Below are 12,647 nucleotides of genomic sequence, written 5' to 3' on the forward strand. Positions count from 1 at the left end.
GTCAGCACCTTATCAGTGAGGTATTATGGGAAGAGCACTGGATGGGATGTAAGGGGTGCATTCGGTTATATACAGCCTGGGCTTCATGACTGACTTCTTGTGTGACCTTGAACACGCTGATTCCACATCTCTATAATTAGGGGACTGGATGAGCTCCCATTACGGCCACTGTGCAGCACCACCCCGACTCCCACTCTGACCATGACTGCGCCTGGGGACTGTAGTCACTAATGACACTGCAGTAACTAGGTGAGACATGAAGAAATAATCACTGAAGGCAAGGACGACGAGAATAACAGAATGTAGTGCATAAATTGCCACTCCAACGTGATATATAAGGCAAGATGCATAACTGAGATAGAGCATTTATGAAACCTGCTTCAAAAACAAAGATCAAAATGGAACACCGCAGCACCATCACCATCTCTTTGTACTAGGGGTTAAGATGTACAAAAGATGAAAAGAACGCAGATACATCAGAAAAAGAATGCTGCAGCCACAGAAAACACAGTGGTCATTCAACTCCTTTCTACTCTTCCTTATCGTGTAAAATGATTTTTCCAAGATAAAGTATAAGAAAGGGGCTTCCCTGGTGGCACAGTGGTTAAGAATCTGCCTGCCAGTGCAGGGGACATGGATTCGAGCCCTGGTCCCGGAAGATCCCACATGCCGTGGAGCAACTAAGCCCGTGCGCCACAAGTACTGAGCCTGCGCTCTAGAGCCCGCGAGCCACAACTACTGAAGCCCACGTCCCGCAACTACTGAAGCCCACATGCATAGAGCCCACACTCCGCAACAAGAGAAGCCACTGCAATGAGAAGCCCACGCACCGCAAACAAAGAGTAGCTCCCACTCACCTCAACGAGAGAAAGCCGGCGCGCAGCCACGAAGACCCAACTCAGCCAAAAATAAATAAATAAAGTTATTTTTTTTTTAAAGTATAAGAAAGAGTATAATTGCATAGAGAAAAGAGAACGTGAGATACTAACCCAGGACACGGTAGTGCCATCAGCAAAAAATTTGTCTTCCACTTAATACCTCTAAATGTTGAGGAAGTAAAGGACAGAAGAGTTACTGGAGCAACTGGACTTAGTCCACCTTACAAATACTTTATAATAACTAACACACAACTACATTTTGCTAGGTCAGCTAAAATTCCCCATGCAATTTTTGAATTTTGAATTTTACAGCTTTTTAATTTCTACATTTAACACATCAACTTACTGGAATAATAACAGCTGCAATGCTTACTCATATACATCTTAGCAGATACGTATCCAGCAGAGGTTCCCAGAAGGACCCATAACAGAATAGCACTGGTCATTAAAGCACCTCGATTGGCAGGGGAAAGGAAACCAAGACAGGCCAGAACTAAAGGCACAAAAGAGAAATATCAAACCAGTGACAATAATGGCCTCAAAAGCACATAGGACTTTATAATAAGGACAACCTTATGAAGATATTTTTATGAAACAGCATACAAGGAAATTCTTTGATGTTATTCTCTTAGTTAATTTTTTTGACAATTTTTTTCTTAATGAAAAGGTCTGATTTTCCATACAAGGCAAATGATATGTTTTCAATTTAGCCTTTAATCTCACTGTTTAAATCAAAATTAAACAAAAGATCTTCCCCTTCCCTACTCCAATAGTCACTGCATAAACAGCAAATCATTTTTCCCACAAAAAGTTCCTTTGGGGCTTCCCTGGTGGCGCAGTGGTTGGGAGTCCGCCTGCTGATGCAGGGGACGTGGGTTCGTGCCCCGGTCCAGGAGGATCCCACGTGCCGCGGAGCGGCTGGGCCCGTGAGCCGTGGCCGCTGCGCCTGCGCGTCCGGAGCCTGTGCTCCGCAACGGGAGAGGCCACAACAGGGAGAGCCCCGCGTACCACAAAAAAAAAAAAAAAAAAAAAGTTCCTTCTGTTTCCTTTTATTCAAGGTAAGGGGGATAAAATCACAGTGAGACTTGGTCTCAGAGAAAATATAACCTTAAGAGCTAAATTTTGAAATTATCACTGACATCTGAAACAGCTAATAAGCTATTTATTTACAGCAGTTTTGTTTGGGAAAATCAGCACTCTGGTTATCAAAAACTGACAAACTCCATTTTTAGTTGATAAATGAAGGCAGCCAGAGTTCATCAGCCACTGTAAGCCTACTAACGATGCCATTGCGCTTATACATTTAAAGACCAGCACTCAGGCTTGCCATAGCATTTCAAAATGCTAGTCATTGGGGCTTCCCTGGTGGCGCAGTGGTTGAGAGTCCGCCTGCCAATGCAGGGGACGCGGACGGGTTCGTGCCCCGGTCCGGGAAGATCCCACGTGCCGCGGAGCGGCTGGGCCCGTGAGCCATGGCCGCTGAGCCTGCGCGTCCAGAGCCTGTGCTCCGCAAAGGGAGAGGCCACAACGGTGAGAGGCCCGTGTACCGCAAAACAAACAAACAAACAAACAAAAAATGCTAGTCTTTGAATTATAACTCCCTGAGTTCATTTAAAATATGATTCTACCCACATGCTGATTTTCAAGAACGCATCTACCTTGCAAAGCAAGGAACAAGTGTATTGGACATTACAATAAATTATTCAAAACTGAAGAAGCTATGAAAGTTCCTTGATACAGGAACATATTCAGCCTCATATCCTTAATTTGAGAAGAAAGAAATATAAGTACTATAAAACACACATTTCCTTAAACTTTAGGGTAGAATTTTCAAAGTTCTTTTGTACACATGAATCAAAGTTTAACATGTTAGCAGCTCACTAAGAATGCTGAAGAAGACACATATCGATCTGAGATTACTCACATATAAAGTAATAAATGTCATAATCAAAACTTGTGTTCTTGACCCAGGAAAACTGACAGCAACATTCCACTCCTTGGAGGTCTGAATACATCCCCATGAACCAGCTTCCAACCAAATTCCTTCTGGGCATCTTCCTGCATATGAGAAAGTCTTTAATAAACACAGGAGTTACTAGGACAGAAAGTTACAAGAGCTCTGAAAGTTAGAGAAAAATGAATTTTCCTCTACAGACAGACTAGCTGGAAACCAATGGCTCATTTTGGATAGAGTAGGTCTCTGGCAGGTATGTGACCCTGCCATACAAATGAGCTATTCCCTTACTTTAAGTTTTGCATTGGAGCGAGTGTGTTAATTATATAAAGGACACAACTGGCTTGATTTTCATGAAGAAAGCAACACAATTTAACATACATAAAAGATTCAACCAAGGGACTTCCTGGTGGCACAGTGGTTAAGAATCCACCTGTCAATGCAGGGGACATGGGTTCAATCCCTTGTCTGGGAAGATCCCACATGCTGCGGAGCAACTAAGCCCGTGCACCACAACTACTGAGCCTGCGCTCTAGAGCCAGCGTGCCACAACTACTGAAGCCTGTGCGCCTAGAGCTTGTGCTTCACAGCGAGAGAAGCCACCGCAATGAGAGGCCGGTGCACCACAACAAAGAGTAGCCCCCACTCACCACAACTAGAGGAAGCCTTCATGCAGCAACAAAGACCAACGCAGCCAAAAATAAATAAATAAATTTTTTTAAAAAAAGATTCAACCAATTCTATAGAAATTAAAAGTTCATCATTACACAAATGATCACGAGTCAAAACAGTATAAATTGATAAAACTAAATTTACCCTAAATTGTAGTATTTTTCAGTGTTTCGTATATTTATCTCATGCTGCAAATTAATGAAAATCTTAAATAATGATATTTTGAAACGTCAGAAACATGAAAAGGAATATAACCAAAGAGTTGATAGCAAATAATTCTCTAATAAACTTACTTGTAAAGAATCAACACAACACTCTGTACTTTGATTCAGCATAATATGCAAAATTACTAGACATCAGAATGCATTGTATTCAAGGTGTTATACTCTAAGTAGAAATATAACATGGAGAACTGAGCAAAGCAGGCACTCAAATATTTGCTGAATCAAATATGTGCATTTTTACTTACGGAAAAACTCATCTGATTATATCTGATAATATCTTTATGGAGAGTACTTAATATGATCATAGCCACCATTCCAGATAAGAAGACAGCAATAACAATGGAATTCGTAATACTAGAAAACATAAAGAAGGAAAAAGAGAAGTTAAATCTCAAGTTTCTTATTTGAATACTAAAAAGAAAATGTGTGCACACGTAAAAGAAAGACATTCAAATTATTATTATGTCGATCAGTTTTCTAAGGTTAAATGTGGATCAAAGGCTGAATACATCAACATATTAAATGAACTTAAAGTTCTATCACAAAGGGCTTCCCTCGTGGCGCAGTGGTTAAGAATACGCCTGCCAACGCAGGAGACACGGGTTCGAGCCCTGGTCCGGGAAGATTCCCACATGCCGTGGAGCAACTAAGCCCATGCACCACAACTACTGAGCCTGCACTCTAGAGCCCGTGAGCCACGACTACTGAAGTCCGTGTGCCTAGAGCCCGTGCTCCACAACAAGTGAAGCCACCGCAATGAGAAGCCTGCACACCGCAACCAAGAGTAACCCCCACTCGCCGCAACTAGAGAAAGCCTGCGGACAGCAACGAAGACCCAACGCAGCCAAAAACAAATAAATAATTTTTTTTTAAAAAAAAAGCTCTATCACAAAAGTGCATTACAAATAAACCAATAGAAGCAACACTATTCTTAAGGTTATTTTAGAACTTTGTAAGAGTACATTCCCAAAAAGAAACAAGGGGAAATGAATAAGATCAGGAACACAGACGTAGTTCCAGAACATGAAACTGAGAATGGAAGTTCAGGAATCAATGTTGAATTGATGACTGACTGACTGGCTTCTTAGCTGATGGACCAAGGCTTTTAACTCTATCAAGTCTTTATCAAGCTCCGGGGTAAAGACCCCATGGACCACTTACCTACCAGCTCTTACATACTGTTTCCAAAATTGAATCTTAAAATCTACGCCCAAATCAAAATCAAGACCTTCAGCCATCCCACCACCCAGACAAATCCAGACACATCAAAAAAGTCTCACCAGAATCTATGAAAAGGCCAACACTGTTTTAGAAAAATGCCATTAAGATAATGTCTAAAATGTCTGTTAAATGTCATAAGTAAATTAGCTCGAGACAGAAGCTAAAGTACATTTATTGTTACATTATAAATATTAATACTACTAGAGATTAGCTCCACAATCTATCTGGACACCCTTCCCTTTCACAACCCCTTTAAAGAAAGCATTTAAATAAATTTTATCCAGGGACTTCCCTGGTGGTCCAGCGGTAAAGAATCCGCCTCACAATGCAGGGGATGCGGGTTCCATCCCTGGTCAGGGAACTAAGATCCCACATGTCGTGGAGCAGCTAAGCCCATGCACTACAACTACTGAGCTCGTGCACCTCAACTAGAGAGCCTGTGTGCCACAAACTACAGAGCCTATGCACTCTGGAGCCCATGCACCACAACTAAAGAAGAGAAGACCCGCACGCCACAACTAGACAGAAGACCACAACAAAAGATCCCGCATGCCTCAATGAAAATCCCACGTGCCATAACCAAGACACTCTGCAGCCGATAATAAAATAAATGATAAGTAAATCTTTAAAAAAATAATAAGTAGGGGCTTCCCTGGTGGCGCAGTGGTTGAGAGTCCGCCTGCCGATGCAGGGGACACGGGTTCGCGCCCCGGTCCGGGAGGATCCCACGTGCCACGGAGCTGCTGGGCCCGTGAGCCGTGGCTGCTGAGCCTGCGCGTCCGGAGCCTGTGCTCCGCAACGGGAGAGGCCGCAGCAGTGAGAGGCCCGCGTACCGCAAAAAAAAAAAATAATAATAATAATAATAAGTAAATAAATTTTTATCTGAAGAGAGTTCTGGGTGGTGTGACAAAATGGGACCTGGACTATTGCCCAAACAGAAGATTTTCTAGAAAAGCTACAATATGATAGTAATAATGAGGAGGAGAAGGAGGTAGAGGAGAAGGAAGAATAAGGATAGAAATAGGAGGAGAAGGGGGTGCTATTCTCACTTTAAAGGCAATAGCACTGTAAATCAACTATACTTCAACAAAATAATTTTTTTAAAAAATAAAGGCAGGGCTTCCCTGGTGGCGCAGTGGTTGAGAATCCGCCTGCCGATGCAGGGGACACGGGTTCGTGCCCCGGTCTGGGAAGATCCCACATGCCGCGGAGCGGCTGGGCCCGTGAGCCGTGGCCGCTGGGCCTGCGCGTCCGGAGCCTGTGCTCCGCGGCGGGAGAGGCCGCAACAGTGAGAGGCCCGCGTACCGCAAAAAAAGAAAAATAAAAAAATAAAATAAAAAATAAAGGCAATGGCATATAAGGAAAATCATCACCTCAGAAGACCATACTCATAGAATCACACCTTTCCTTACTTTCATCTTTACCTTTATAGTCTTCTTCCATCCCCAACTGGTTTATTATAGGATATGAGGATAACGGGGAAAAAAATACTACATACACAGGTTCATCTACTTCTCGTCGGCTTCTCTGATCAGTCTCAGTTGGTCCATCCTTCGATTTCATGTTGAAACTACTCCTTCCACAGTCATGAAGGACTTCTAACTCTGTGGTCTGTCCTGTTGAAGATTCCTGAGGAATCAAGTCCCTTCACTCTGAATCCACTAGAATATAAGCTTCCTGTGAGCTTAAGCCTGTTGGCCCTATGCACCGCCATGTCTGAGAGCCTCTCCTAGTGCTTGGCACCCTAATAGGGATGAAAAAGAATACATGGAGAATGAATCCACCTTCACTCACAGACATGATCTCAACACAGTCCTCTCATCTATATGACCTGCCTTGACCACTTGCAATGTTTTGGTTTCTCATACTTAATCTTTTCATCTTTCTCTGCTGTCTTCCCAGTCTTTCGTGACACCCTGACGTTCCTCCACCCCAGCTGGTTACTGCTTTCTCTTACACTCTAGTTTGCTCAGACTCTGACCCCACAAATGAAAGCGTCTCTCCTGTTTTCATTCCATCTTTTGCACGGTGTCCACTGCCACAGCCCTATCCTGCCTACTTCCCAGCATGGACTACTCTTTGCACGCAGACATCTGGTCTCTAGGACACCTCAGCCTTCTCCTTCCCTTCAGCATAAACATTAGTATATTTAATACAGATTTGCCTTTTTCCTTTCTCTTTGCATATGTGGAGAGGTGCGGGAGAGGAAGGAGAAGGGAAATTAGCCACAGAGAAGAAAAAATGTCACTCAAAATCATCTCGGATGGGGGTGGGTGGAGGGGGAACTGGATGCAGGTGGTCAAAAGGTACACACTTGCAGTTCTAAGATGAAGTACTAGGGGCATAATGTACAACATGGTTACTATGACTAACACTGCTGTATGTTATGTATGAAAGTTGTTAAACAGTAAATCCTAAGAGTTTTCATCACGAGGAAAAAATCTTTTTATATTTCTTTAATTTTGTATCTATAGGAGATGATAGATGTTCACTAAACTTATTGTGGTCATCAATGTAAGTCAAATCATTATGCTGCATACTTTAAACTTATACAGTACCGTATGTCAATTATATCTCGATAAAACTAAAAGGAAAAACAGATCATCTCTGGTGACAAAATAATTTTTAAAATACATATATGTATGTATGTGTGTATGTGTTTATATACATTTTCTACCATGAAGCTACTTATTCTTTATTTCATAAAGTGCTTAACTAAACCACTGAATGCTGGTATGAGACATGGACTCCAAAATATAATCCCATCTAGAACCCCACTTGATATGTTTGTTTTCCTAAAAACAAAAACACAAAATCTCATGACCAAACTTTAACTGACTTTTTACTGGTTATAATCCTAAAACAGAAAGTTATTCTGCCTGTACTTTCTCTATTTCTTTACTGCTAACTTCATGGAATCGTGCAATCTAGCCTGATATTTTTATCATTTTTTAAATTTACTGATATTCTACCTCATTTCAGAAAGGGACTAGGAAAAAAATAATTTTCGCTTACTGCTGTTCACCAGAAATAGCACCTTTTTGCTACTATTTTTCTGTAACCCTAAATCCACCCCATACTTCATTTCCTTTTGTCCAGACCACATTTTCATCTTAATTGCAACTTCATACCATGCTTACAAAGGTATACACTGTAGTTTTGTTTGTAAATTTAAAAACGTAGAAACAACCAAAATTTCCCATCAGAATGGGAATAAACTGTGGTAATCCATGCTAAGAAATACTACATAACCATTAAAAAGAATGATGTGCATCTATAGGTGACAACGTCTATGAAATAGCATTAAGCGAAAAAAGAAAGGTGAAAAGTATATAGTAAGACAAGTTATGTACAGCAAGATTCCACTCCCCCCACAAAATTATATACATATTTTATAGATGCAGACATTTTTCTGGAAGAAAAAATAATGGTTATACTTTTGGAGCAAGAGACTAGAAATTGGGGGGAGGGTAGTAAAGGAAGGGAGAATTTTACTTATACATTTTCTATATGGTTTGCAGTCTTCACCACATACAAGTATTATCAATATTATTATTTAAATTGAACTCAACATTTGAACAAAAAGACAACTTGCAACACACAAAATCCACCTCCCGCAAATAGGTCTATTATTATTTTGTTTAATTAGAAAACAGTATTCAATTTCAGTCATTATTTCTTATAAAATATTTTAATATTTTGCATTTTTGTATGTTAAGTATTTTGAAATATTTTAGCAATGAATTTATAAAAGTTTTTTTTTTAATACTGTAGTGCTCAGTACAGAATAAAACACAAGAAAGTATAATCACCAGCTGTTTCTGCTGGTGTGCAATCAAACTCAACCTTTCAAGAGCTTTCTTATAAAATATCCCCAATAAATGATCTTAAATGATAATCCCCAGTAAACATTTAAACCATTAATGCAGTATTATTACCCCTTAAATTAATGGCATGCTCTTAGCAAAAGGAAAACACTGGTACAGGTTGACCAAGTTATGTTTGAAATGACTTATTATTTAAAATTAGGTATATAATTTAATTATATACCTATAATTTAAAATTAGGTATCTTTAAGTGTTTTTTCTGAAGTTTGGGGGTGGGTATGAAGCAAGCCAATATACACTGCTTTAAAAAAAACTGAAATGATGGGTTTTAATTGAAATGAGTTTTAATTCAACAATGGATTTTAGTTGACACCTGATGACCTGGTGATCATGGTTAACATTATCTATGAAAGGTCAGGTTGACATTATGTATCTACTGATGTGAGCTATCACTTTTGTGGTCTTCCTGTCGAGAATCCATGGCCTGAACCTGGTCACGAAGAACCATCAGACAGACCCAGGTTGATGGTCATCCTACAGATTGTAAGGTGTACTCTTCAAAAATTTCAAGAGGGACCTCCCTGGTGGCGCAGTGGTTAAGAATCTGCCTGCCAATGCAGGGGACACGAGTCTGAGCCCTGATCCGGGAAAATCCCACATGCCATGGAGCAACTTAGCCCGTGCACCACAACTACTGAGCTTGCGCTCTAGAGCTCGCGAGCCACAACTACTGAGCCCGCGTGCCACAACTACTGAGGCCTGTGCGCCTAGAGCCCGTGCTCCGCAACAAGAGAAGCCACCACAATGAGAAGCCCGCGCACCGCAATGAATAGTAGTCCCCTCTCGCCACAACTAGAGAAAGCCCGCATGCAGCAACAAAGACCCAATGCAGCCAAAAAATAAAATAAATAAAAAGGAGTGAAATAAGTGAAGGAAATTAAGAGGCACAAACTTCGAGCTGCAAAATAAATGAATCACGAGTATGAAATGTACAGGGTGAGTAACATAGTCAATGATTATGTAATACCTTTGTATGGTGACAGATGGTAACTAGACTTATCATGGTGATCATTTTAAAATGGATAGAAATATTGGATCACTATGTTGTGTAACAGGAACTAACAGTGTTGTAGATCAATTATACTTCAAAAACAAACAAATAACCCCATAGAAAGAGAGATCAGATTTGTGGTTACCAGAGGCAGAGAATGGGGAGAGGGAGAATTATGTGAAGGCAGTCAAAAGGTACAAACTTGCAGTTATAAGATAAATAAGTACTAGGGATGTAATGTACAACATGATAAATAGAATTAACACTGCTGTATATTATATATGAAAGCCGTTAAAGAGAGTAAATCCCAAGAGTTCTCATTACAAGGAAAAAACATTGTTTTTCTATTTCTTTAATTTTGTATCTATATGAAATGATGAATGTTCACTAAATTTATTGTGGTCATCATTTCGTGACATAAGTCAAATCAGTATGCTGTACACCTTAAACTCATACAGTGCTGTGTATCTATTATATCTCAATAAAACTGGAAGAAAAAATAAAATGTAAAAAAAAGGAGGGAAACTTTCAAATATGCACTATGAAGTTTGGCTTTTAAATACAAAGAGAGCCTAGAAAATCTGCAGTTGTTAAATCAAGTAGTTTTTGCACCAAACATTGCCATCTGCTGGAAATAACAGTCCACAACACATACTACTCCTCCATAAGAAAATAAATCGTTTTAAAATCCTAAGGTACATTTGAGACAAAATGACAAATGCAAAAAGATAACTAAATGGTGGAACCCATTTTTAAATCCATTTAAAATTAATGAATTATTCTGCATCTTTACACCCCAGAGTTTCAAAATCTTTTATGAGACATAGCAATTGTCATAAGTGCATACAAGGTAAGCAGGTCTTTAATGCTATTTATAATGAAGTCACAAGAAGCAAATGTAGAAATATAGACGAGATTCTTGATTCAGGACACAGCACATGATGGGTTTCACTCAGTAAAAATACTGGCAGGGAATCAAAGAATCAAGCTGGCAGGTAACTACACCTTTTTTAGTCTAGCTGTTTTCAACAGGGGAAACAGCACCCTCTAGGGGGCATAATGAAAAGGTGTGGGGATACTACTGGTATTTAGCAGCATAGTATTGAATAGAAGGCCAGACGTCCTGCTTGGCACCAGGAGACCCACACAAAGAATTGAGAAGAACTTCCAAAAGCCCCATCCAACATTCATGTGAGTGAAAGACTGCTTATGATTATCTGTGCCTAGATTCTAACTTCATTTTACAGATAAAGTGCCGCCAGCCGCGGCGGGTCCTCAAAGTGCAGCAACAATCGACGAGAGGGGGTAGGGAACTGAATGCACCAAGGTATGGGATCAGAAGGGCACAGACAACTGATGGTTGCAAGGCAAGTTTAATAACAAAGCGTAGCCGTATATATACCCCTAAAGCAGGGAATTTGCTTAGTCACCATCTTATCGGCATCAGCTGGTTAATTGGCTTCTCGGCTTAGTCACGCCTTATCGGCATCAGCTGGTTGATTGGCTTCTAGGCTTCTCCCTCAAAGGCACCAATTTCCCCTCCAGGGTTGCTTTTCCTAGCTTTAGGGAACAACCAGGGACTCCCAGTAACTGAGCAGGTCCCTGGAGCGATTTGGCCAAAGGCCATCTCCTTTTTTACGTTCACACCATAAAGTCCAGGATACAGACCAAGGAGAGTACAATCGGGCCCTGAGGCTTACGAGGGTCTTAATGGTGCCTTCCTCAGAGGGCAATGCTCGCCACATTCCCCCCTCTTTTATTTTTTAAAGCTTGATAATGCAATTTCAACCCATACACCTCCTGACGAAGAGCAGCGAGACGGCCAACAATAAAGCGTAATAAACAAGGTAATGCAATTAACATCAACAATACACATGACCCCACGGTAATCAATCCTGTGAGTCCATTTTGAAACCAATGCATTGGGTTCAACCATTGAAGCTGATCCAAGAGTCCTGCAATTAATTGTTGGGGCCCGTCTTCTTGTAGATGAGCTTCTTGAATTGCTTGTATTTCCGCATTAAGTTTTTGTACGTCCAAACTAATGTGTCCATCAGTCCATACACTTAAAAAGTGCATTTTTACTTTGTTCCAATCCCAGTCAGTTTCATTATAAGCGTGTTGAGTCACACAAATCCAAGTATATTTAGCACGGCAAATCAAACGCATTTTCAATTTTAAAGCCATAATTTGGTCTCCTAAACCTATGAGAGCATTTTTTAAACTCATCAACCTCAGTTTTTAGTTGAGTATCAATATGACTTTGTCATGCTAATGCAATACTGGTATTTTTAGACAATTGATTAACATAACGTGCTTGTTGTACAGTTTTACTTAATGCTAAACCGGTGGTAGCGGCTGTGGCTGTTAAAGCGGCTAAGGCTAATATGCTACATATTAATATTCCAATGAATCATTTAGGTCTTTTTAAAACTTCAGATAATTCTAGCCAAGCTTGCATGCTAGTACTATGATACCATGGTTCAGAAATATTTACAGGCAGCATTACATAGGAAGGTTGTTTTAACATCATAACAGAAAAAGTTCCTTTCATAGGCAGAAGGCAAGTACTAAAAATACAATTCTGACAAGTTATATTATATCCTAAGGAACCAGACGTAAACTCAATCGGTAAATCTCCTATTAGCGAGGCATATGAGGGTGTAACACAAGTAATAACCGGTTGATAAGAATAAGACAATGCAAACTTCCCCAAATCCCAATGCTTATAAAAACCAAACTATTATCAGTAACAGAAACTGAAGAAATTAGAATGGTACCATTATTATAATTTAAGGTGCACCAGATTTGAGAATTCAA

At 40.3% G+C, this 12,647-nt stretch overlaps 1 pseudogene; it reads right to left on the reverse strand.

The window, feature by feature from the left end:
- The window catches only part of LOC131747650 (transmembrane 9 superfamily member 2-like), a 127,127-nt pseudogene that overhangs the window by 54,735 nt on the left and 59,745 nt on the right, over window positions 1-12,647 (reverse strand).

This window comes from Kogia breviceps, chromosome X (assembly GCF_026419965.1).
Source record: "Kogia breviceps isolate mKogBre1 chromosome X, mKogBre1 haplotype 1, whole genome shotgun sequence".
NCBI lineage: Eukaryota > Metazoa > Chordata > Mammalia > Artiodactyla > Physeteridae > Kogia > Kogia breviceps.